Source organism: Acyrthosiphon pisum, chromosome X, assembly GCF_005508785.2.
Source record: "Acyrthosiphon pisum isolate AL4f chromosome X, pea_aphid_22Mar2018_4r6ur, whole genome shotgun sequence".
NCBI lineage: Eukaryota > Metazoa > Arthropoda > Insecta > Hemiptera > Aphididae > Acyrthosiphon > Acyrthosiphon pisum.
In genome coordinates, this window is record NC_042493.1 from 37,721,151 (window position 1) to 37,731,478 (window position 10,328).

Consider the following 10,328-nt stretch of genomic DNA (forward strand, 5'->3'; position numbering starts at 1 on the left):
AATTATATTTAATATAAAATACTGTCAGTACAACCTCATCGATGCGATTACTAATCATAAAGGCACATGAAATGCCATCTCTCATATAGTCAAGTACCAAGAGTGACGTTAACCCATTAAGTCCTAAGTATTTTTTTTTTTTATAAATGTCGTTTTTTTTCATATAGTTACTATAAATAACCTATTTAATAAAAAACTTTAGTAAGTACATTTTTTTTATTTATCGACTCAATTACTTACAATTTGATGTGACCGTATGGTAACGCTAGGATTTTGAGGTGATATAATTTACAATATTATAACAAAATTTATTTATTAAATAATAATTCTTTTACACGTATATACGAATATACGTTCTTATACTAGTATGTTACGAAATGAAATATTTTGAAACATTCAATGCAGAGGTACGAATACTTGATGAACACCCTTCACCTGCACATCTTTTTCTTTTTTTTTTTGGGGTTGGAATGATAAGATGATTTTTTCCACCGTACCTAATGTCATCACTTATTCTATTGCAAGACACTTGAAATCGACGTGGATGGCCTTCCATCGACTTTAGATTTCGTCTCATATTTTATTAGCAAATTTCGGACTATTTCACGTCTAAATTGAAGTTGTGGTAAATTTGGCTTTACTTTTCTTTGTAAGATCCAAGCATTATTCATACATACATCTATTAACCAAGTGAAGATTGGCCACCACCACTTTTTTCCACGTATACCAATTCTGTATGTAGCAATGTTTTTGTCCATTAAGTCCGTTCCTCTCATATATTTGTTGTACTCTCCAATCATATGTGGTCTAGGAACTGATATATTTTTTTTTCTTTCTGAGAATATCTTTGTTCGTAGCTTATAGGTTTCACGACAATTCTAGAAGAAGCTGCAGTTACAACCGAATTGTCCATCTATCGTGCATAAATAATACCGTCATTTTTTTCAATAATACTTGCACATTCATCTCTTTGTTTTTTAAGAATATTTTTTTTTTGTTAGAGGGAAATCTTTACCAAGTCGATTTTCTCTAATAGTCCCAGTTCCAGAATAACCACGATCTCTCAAAATCTTAATAAATTAGAACTGGTAAATAAATTATTACAAAATACATGGAAAGGTAATTTTCTTTTTTCTGGAGTTAGGTTTTCTAAGAAATATATAAGGTGCAGTACATTTTCCAAAAATATGTTCATAATTTGGTTTACCATTTGGCAAATTCCCCTGATAAATATCAAAATTTATGAGATAGCCGTCAGCCGAATCGAGACACCATATTTTATAACCAAAGCGAATTGGCTTACTTTGAATAAATTGTTTACAACTGTGTCGACCGAAATACTTGATCATCGATTCATCATAATTTATATTTTGAACCGGTACAAAATTTTCAATACAACGAGTCTTAACTTTTTCCATAACATTTCTCAATTTCCAGGCTTTATCGTTTGCATTCATATTATTATTATCTGCGCAGTGTATAAATTTCATAATTTGAAAAAACCGATCTCTACGCACTGAACTAAAAACCAAAACATTGTGTACATCCTGATCTTGCTCCCAATAATGTCACTTTGACGGTACTTGATTATAACCGCTCAATAAAACAAGTAATCTTATCATTACTAGTAATATTTTGATCATTACAATTTCTAAATAAAGTGTAATTTCTAGTTTTATCAACTAATAAATTTATAATTTCGTCTGTAAGAAACAATTCAAATAATTCTACGAGCGTCATATTGAATATATAGTTATAGCTTGGAGTTGGAAAACTTTGTACTCTATCATCAAAATCGCCAGTAATCCATTCTGGAATTGGTTTTTGTCTGTTTCTTACCCATTTTTCGTTCTGTATGATAAACTTATCAATATCTGTTGATACAGAAGGAATTTGGACATCTACTTTGGTTGATGGTGGAGAATTGTCCAATGTATTGAAATTCCCGATTCTGTCGTTATTTTCTAGCCTTATTTCAGCAGGTGCCAATAATTGCTGACCAGTAAAATTATCTATTGCACCGGCTCCATCTTCGTCATCTGAATCTTCGTCGGTAAGAATATTTACTTCAGGTGGTTCAATGTATATTTCTTCAACCCGTGTCTGAGACTCTTCTTCATCTTCAAATAATATATCCAGAGCTTCTTGGAGAGTCAACCCATTACTCCAAAAATTAAAATTATAGCCATAAAAATAATTGTTATCGTAATTGAAGAAAAATAAAGTGTGTACTTTGATCAATTTACATAAAAACCTAGTGTTATCACATGGTAACGCTGTAAATAACGATTATTTACGTATATAAATAAAATATGTTTATATGTAAAAATTACACTAATATATGCCCTAACATAGTAGGAAAATATATTCACAGGTTTATAGCAAAGAAGTGTACCGAATAAATAATAAAAGAACTTACCTTCCAAGAAAATACATGGTTATGAGTACAAAAAAAACAACCAGCTATTTCAACGTATAACACATGAGTTATTGATATTGTGAAATTCTGATTAATGACATCTCGTTCTGTTAGATATAGAGAGTGTATAAACATTGATAAAACCGATATAACACTAATACGTGGGGAACCACGGCTATTTTTAGAAATTATTTGTTGCATTACCATACGGGTATGCTAGGACATAATGGGTTAAATTAAAGTGATAGAAATTCATACCATGAGTTTCATCTATACAAATTACATCATGTCCATATCTTTTCAACATAGATTTTTGATAAATATTCATTATAATTAACAAGAAAAATGTTTGATCTAACTCATCTTGTTGCTTAGAGTATATAAGACTAAATTTGTAATCTTTTTTTAAATTTTGAACCCAACTTTCAACACTTATTGTATCATTTGCATGTAAGCTATATTATTTAGATTATAAGATGTTTGAATATTATGTAAATCTTTCTTTGTTAAGAGATGTATTCTTTCTAAAGAATTATTTGAAATATTATCACGAATTTCATTTAAAATATGTCCAAAAGGCATATTCTGAGACATCTTACTCGCTATGTTATCTCGAACATCCTCATTTAATGGTAAATACCCTAAATCATTATCATGGCCTGTATGATTTGCTATAAACTTACCTAACTGTACATTTTTTACTCAATTTACATATAGTAACATCAATACGAGTGAGCAGGGCAGTATCCATTAATTTTATTTGAAACTTGTGTTTTTAAATGCCTCAGACCTGTACCTTTTGAAATATAATTTCCATTCCTATGGAATTTATAGTGTATAAATGTTTTATTACCATGATCATTATTAATAGATACACAATTTTTTATGTAACATGATTTGGTTTTGTTCCATTTCACTTTTCCATAAATTAAAATTTTCAATATTTTCGAAGACAAGACATTCATGGGATACTTCAAATCAGGTTTAACTATTTCAATTGAGTGGGCAATTGCTTTATGTGTTAATTGAGATTTTTGATATGGCAAAATGATTTGTCACATTTGCTATAGGAGAACACATATAATTCCTTGTTTGTATTTTTTGGTTGGTGCTATAGTGTCAATATCAGTTAAGGGAGGTTTTTTTTTAATATGAGCCCCAAGATTTTTTATGAACTTAAAGTGATTTCCACACTCAGTACAAGTTACTGTATTTTCAGATATAATTGATATAACCCAGTAAAATTAAAATTTTGTTTTACTTATTTACAAATTTTTACTGTAATATATTTTAACTTGATCTACATGTTTCCCGCACAAGAATATTCATAAACAAACATGGATTTTGCCATGTGGATATGTAAGAAACCACATAGACCATATAATAGTTGATTCACGGATTAAGTCCTGTATAAGAAATGTAAGAAGCATGAGAGGGAGTAGTGCTATGTCGGATCATTTCCTCGTAAGACCAAAATAAATATCAGAATATTAACGGAGTGGCGAAAGAAACAGAAACGCAAAGGGAAAATAGATAGAGATGCACTGAATACATCAACAGCTAAAGTATATCAAGAAAAGTTAATGTCGAAATTACAGAATATACTAGAAAGACCAAATGTAAATGAAACATGGAAATAAGTAGAACAAACAGTAAAAACCATAGCTGAAGAAGTACTTGGGTACATACCAGAAAAAAACAAGGAAAATGTGGTTCAATGAAGAATGTAAAATAGCTTTGCATGAAAAAGAGCCCGCATGAAAGTACTACATGAACCCAATGAAGATAACTAAAGATTGTTGGCACTTAAACAAAGAGAGGTAAAAAAGGTGATTAGATTGAATAAGAGACTATGGGAAAAATAACGCATACAAAATATAGAAAGTAATAGAAATAGCCATTCGAAAATATTTTTTGGAAAAGCTAATGAAGTAAGACATGGATACAAGCCCAGACCAAATGTTATGAGGAAAAGTGATGGAACCCTTCTAACAGGCAAGGAAGAGATCGCATGCGAATTCAAAGATATGTTGCAAGGCTTTTGAACCAGCCAATAATTAATATCACTGTAAACGAGCTAATGACAGTAGAACAGCTAGTCGAAACGCCGTCAAAAAATGAATTAGAAACTTGATTAAATATGCTTAAGAATAGTAAAGCTCCAGGTGTAGATGAAATAGTATCAGAATGTTTAAAAAAGGGTGGACCATGCTTACGAAACCAACTTCATAAATTAATAAACATAATATGGGAACAAGAGGAAATACCCGTATCGTGGAGAGTATCTGTCCTATGTCCTGTTTTTAAAAAAGGAGATATCACGGAGTGTGAAAATTATAGGGGGATCTCCTTACTCAACGCAACTTATAAGATTCTATCCAAAATTCTTCTGATCAGAATCAATCCATATATTAAAAAAATAATAGGAGAATATCAAGCTGGGTTCATGATAGGGAGATCAACAGTTGATCAAATCCACATCATCAAACAAATAGCTGAGAAGAGTCACGAGTTCAATAGAGGCATACACCTTATGTTCATAGATTACAAAGCAGCATACGATTCGATTAATAGGGAAAAACTATGGAATGTCATGAACAAAATGGGAATACCAGCAAAATTAGTCAGAATGATAAGAGCGTGTGCATATGAGTCCAAAAGTAAAGTAAATTTTGGAGGAGAGGTATCAGATGAGTTCCCAGTGACGACCGGACTCAGATAAGAAGACGCTCTATCGCCAGCTTTGTTTAATATCGCATTAGAATCAGTTATACAAAAGGTACTAATCCAAGCTAAAGGAAAAAAAATGAACAACAATAACGAACTAACCGTAGTGGCTTACGCTGACAATATAGTCCTCATTGCCGAATCAGAGGACGACCTGAGAAATACAACTAGCATTCTACTAAATTAAGGTAAAGAGATTGGTCTGAAGATAAATGAGTCAAAAACAAAGTATATTCGAGACGAAATCACAATATTAGCTATTTAAAAGTTGATGATTACAAATTTGTAAGGGTACAGAGCTTCAAATACCTGTGCGCAGAGATCAATGAAAATTCTAATAGCCACGAAGAAGTTAAAAAACGAATTACGGCAGCAAATAGATGCTATTATAGTCTAATGCCACTCTTCAAATCAAGATTACTACAATAAAGTCGTTAAACAAAGTCATTGTTAAACCAGTTGCTCTGTATGCATGTGGTACATGGGCCACGACAAAATCGGACGAAGGAAAGTTAGAAGTTTTCAAAAGAAGATATTAAGGAAAATCTTCGGTCCAAAGAGAAATAACGATGGAGAGTATGAGGTGAGAGGCGACAGGGAATTGGATGGAGGTCAGAGGGAATGATTGGATCAATAACTAAATGGAAACCTGACACTAAGAGGCCTCGAGGACGCCCCAGACAAAGATGGGTGGATAGAATAAAGGAAGGCTTGAAACTCCTGAACGTAAGAAATGCAGAAGAATGTGCAAATGATAGGGAACAATGGAAACAATTGGGCCTTAAAAGCCTGTAAAAGCCCAGAAAGAAAGAAGATATTTTAACTTACTTTTAAATATGGAACCCAAAATTTACAAAAACCTACTCCACAAGATGAACATTCCCATCTTGTTCTTCGGGGATTTTCTTTTGTACTACAACGATGACATCTTCCGTAAGTAAATGTAGATGGCATATGCCCGGCATTTGAATATTTTTTTTCAATTGGTATTTTCGATTTGAACATATTAGGTTTGGATGGTGTTATTTTATTCAGTTGGCAGCCCAATTAACCCTGCTAACTGCAAGACTGTACTCTTTTAATACTATTTTTGCGACTTGATTTGTTTGATTGAATATATACATGAATTACAAACAGCAACATCAACAAAATGGAAAAATATTATGTGCCACCACTTACGACATTTTCTCCTGATTAAGTAACAAAGACTACCATATCATCTTTATCAACATGCACAGTATCAAGAAATGTGGTACATTCTAGGCAATAGTGGGCAGTAGCGATTCATATTTTATATTAATTACCTACTGGCTAATCTTTTCTACAAGTCAAATTTTTGTATCTATAATTATTTTGTGTTTTTATTTTTTAATTTTTCATTCATAAATGACAAATTTATGTAAACTTTTAGTCGCCTCAGTCAAAATTGAATCCCAAAACCGCCACTGATTAAAATGCCGAAGAAATGTTTTGGAGAGAATCTAGTAACGGCATTACTTTATATAGTTTATAAAAATTAGTTTCATTTCTTTTGGATGCAAGTAAATTGTCATTGATATGTAAATGTGATAGAAACCATGATAATCTATTGACAGGCATAATGAACTTTAATAATATTTACAAAATAATAAGTATACACAATACACGTCATAATAAACAACAAACAATTTCAGTTGAAAACATCAGAAAAAACACTTCTTTGCACTAAGTCGAATATATGTCGCCTACAAGGTAAATATAAAAGATTACGTCCTATCAGTTGTTCCGATATAATACAGGCACCATTTAACAGACCTGTGTTTGATGCCGTCATCTCACAACATAAAGCTTGTACTTTATTTGTTACACCCCAATCATTTATAATATCAAATATTGTATTTGCTTTTTGTTCTCCAGTACTACTTTTGAGCTTTGGCACACCAAGTAATTGAGTTATTCCCTCAAACGAAACAATTGTAACCTATCTACTTTTGATTTTCCATATGTAATATCTGGTAGAAGTTTTCCATCCCAATGTAAGAAAAGAGACTCTTTTTCTAGCAAATACAATTTTTTTGAAGTTCAGTTTTTTTATTTTCTCGAAACATTATTCAATGACGTTGAATTGTTGATCGATTTATTATTAATTTAGAATCATTACGAAAATCTTCGAAAATCTTTCTATAACTTTTACAGTGTCAATAGTTATGTTTCTATTTATATTCAGCAAAGCCAAACCTGTCAGTCTTTTCTGAGACATTTGACTTCTCAGCCATGTTTTTAACCTGATGTAACATTAAGCATATTTCAGAAAGCAATAAGCAAACAGCCAAGAGCCAAAGGAGTTATGATTAGTGCAAAGCAAAAAAGGTGGACAAATTTATAAAAATAATAACTAGTTAAGTTGTCATAAATAATAACTAGGTGTAAAAAAAATCTAAACTGATTTTGCTCAACACGGGTAAGTAAAGACTTAAAGAGTAAACTAATCCAAATTATTGCATAAGACAGTTTTTTTTAGTTAGTTAGATTTATTGCCCAGTAAACTAAAAATTAATTTCATATAAAAGCATGAGACTGAAGTTTAACTTTATTTCTTTCTTAGCATGTACGACTCTCCAGTAGCGAGAAATCTTAATGTGATTTCCAGCTTTGTCTTAGCTGGTATTGCCTCTCTAAATAACGTGTTCTGTTTTTAAATACGGTTTTCCAATTGTTTTAATAAAATATGAAAATTACCATCGCTCATTCTCAAAAAGTTCATGAAACCTGATCGTTGTTCCATTCGGAGCTCCATTAACAAGTAACAACGTATTTGATACGCCTAAAATATTTCACCTGGTAACCCAATTTCGCACCCATATTTTTCTTTTCTTTTTACGTTTAAAAGTAATAATTTGTTTTGCACACTCTTGAGCAACAATTCCGCACACTGATAACACTAGGTCTGCCAGTTCTGGTTCCATTTTGGCTATACTCTATTCAGAATAACCTTGCCCACTCGATCGACGAAAACTCGTCGAGTTCGCGCATGTCTGTTGCCACCAGTTGGCGCTGATGTTTGCAGCAACGCCCCCGCCGACGTTCCGCAGGCGTATACGTATACGATAGCGACCGGTGACGGAAGTAGTGATGGGATTTTTCGTTCCTTTTAGTGAATCGTTCCTTTCGGTACTTTTTACTATCATTACCTAACTAGTACCGATACCGAACCGAACTACTACAGACTGTTTTCCAGCCACTCATATTATACGTACCGATTCACAAGCACGCGTTTCAGTTTACATTCTTTGTAAGCCACTTCGCAGTGCCGGGTTTACAAATTTTCCGCCTGGAGACAGATTTAAAAATACCTCCCTTTAACCCCCCCCCCCCCCAGATGTATATATATATTATACAACCTACAAAATAAGTAACAACAAGTTTAATTTAGATTGTTTAATCAATACATATTTTTAAAAACATCGTAATGTCGATTGTTTTTACAGTTATAGACCTTATTGAAGAAATTTTGAATTTTAAGTGTAAGAGAAATAATTAGTTCATGGTTTTTATTTTTTTCCTCGGCTCATTTACGACGAAATTCAGCACCACTTAATTTTATTTTATTAATATTAATAATATTAGCCAAAAACTAAGTCCTTTTGTTTAATAAATTTATTATTGTAATACCTCATAGATAAATAGTAATACATACCAAAATATATTCCATATTAATTGATTTTACCGACTTCTATAAATGTTTGTAGACATAAAATAAAATTAAGGGCTTTATAGGTATATTTAAAAAATTAAAATTAATAACAAAAACAAAAATTGCACATTTTATGTGATTTTAATTAATGAAATAAAATAGTAAATTCAAATTAGATTTTTGATCATAATTTTTATATCCGTGATAAAATGAAAAAAAAATGTAAGCTTGTTGATACAAAATAAAATTATGAACTTCTTTAAAAATAATTATATTAAACATTACTATTTAAAAACAATAACGTTTCTGCATTTTTCATTGACAATTTATTACGTCGATCTGTTATAGTGTACCCAGCTTTAGAAAAAATACGCTCGCATGGTACTGAAGTTGAGGGAACACACAATCTCAACAACGCAAGCTGGAATAAATTGGGATAAATCCTTTTCATTTCTTTCCACCACATTAATGGATCCGATTTCCTATCCAGCAATGGCTCATTTAAATATTTGTCCAATTCAACAATTGCTTCGGACCTTGGAGTGGTAATTAAAGTTGCTGGGGTCTGTGAAAAATCGAATATTATTTTAAAACAAATAAAGTTATGTACTTAAATATATAATAAGAATAAAACCTGTAAATCGAAGTCTTTCCAGATGTCAAACTGTTCGTTTTCATTTGTATTTTCTTGAGTCATTTACTTCGTCCTCTGATACATTATTATTTTTTGACTGAATGATTGTTGAAATACTTTGAATCATTTTCTGATATGCGCGTTGATATGATGTTGTTTTACTAAAACCTCTTTTTTTGAATCTTGGGTCTAAGATTGTTGCTTCTGTCAAAACTGGTTGTTCTTCAATACCTTCAAATTTTTTTTTCTGCTTTATTTTCCATTGTTATAAGCATATAATATAATAGAATATATGGCAGACGGTAAATTGGCTTCTTCTTTTTTCTCTTTTATATGAGATAATAATACTTTACATAATATTATTACTTTTGAAATCGAGACTCCTTTTTCAGAACTTAGCTCTACCGTCATTTCTTTAAAGCGCTTAAAAATACTGCAATAATGTTCCATTATATCAAAATCATCAGGTGATAAATTTTCACCGTTACCAATAATCGCTAATGTAGATATTAAAGGCTCTTAAATATCAATACACCTTTGAAACATATCGTACGTACTGTTCCAGCATGTAGCAACATCTTGTATTAACTTAAGTAAAGGAAGACCCATTTGTGTTTGCGTTTGTTTCAATTTAATATAAGATTTTGTTGATCGTTTAAAAAATTCTACGATACTCTTAACTTTTTTGTGAACATTTTTTATGTCCACTAACCCACTTTGGGTGATTAAATTAATGGTGTGTGCTAAGCATGGAAATATGACACCAATTTTTATTTAAATTTATAGCACTCGTAATATTAGCTGCATTATCAGTAACGGCAATTTATATTTTTTTCAGATATTTCCCACTCATTAAAACATGCATTCATAAATTC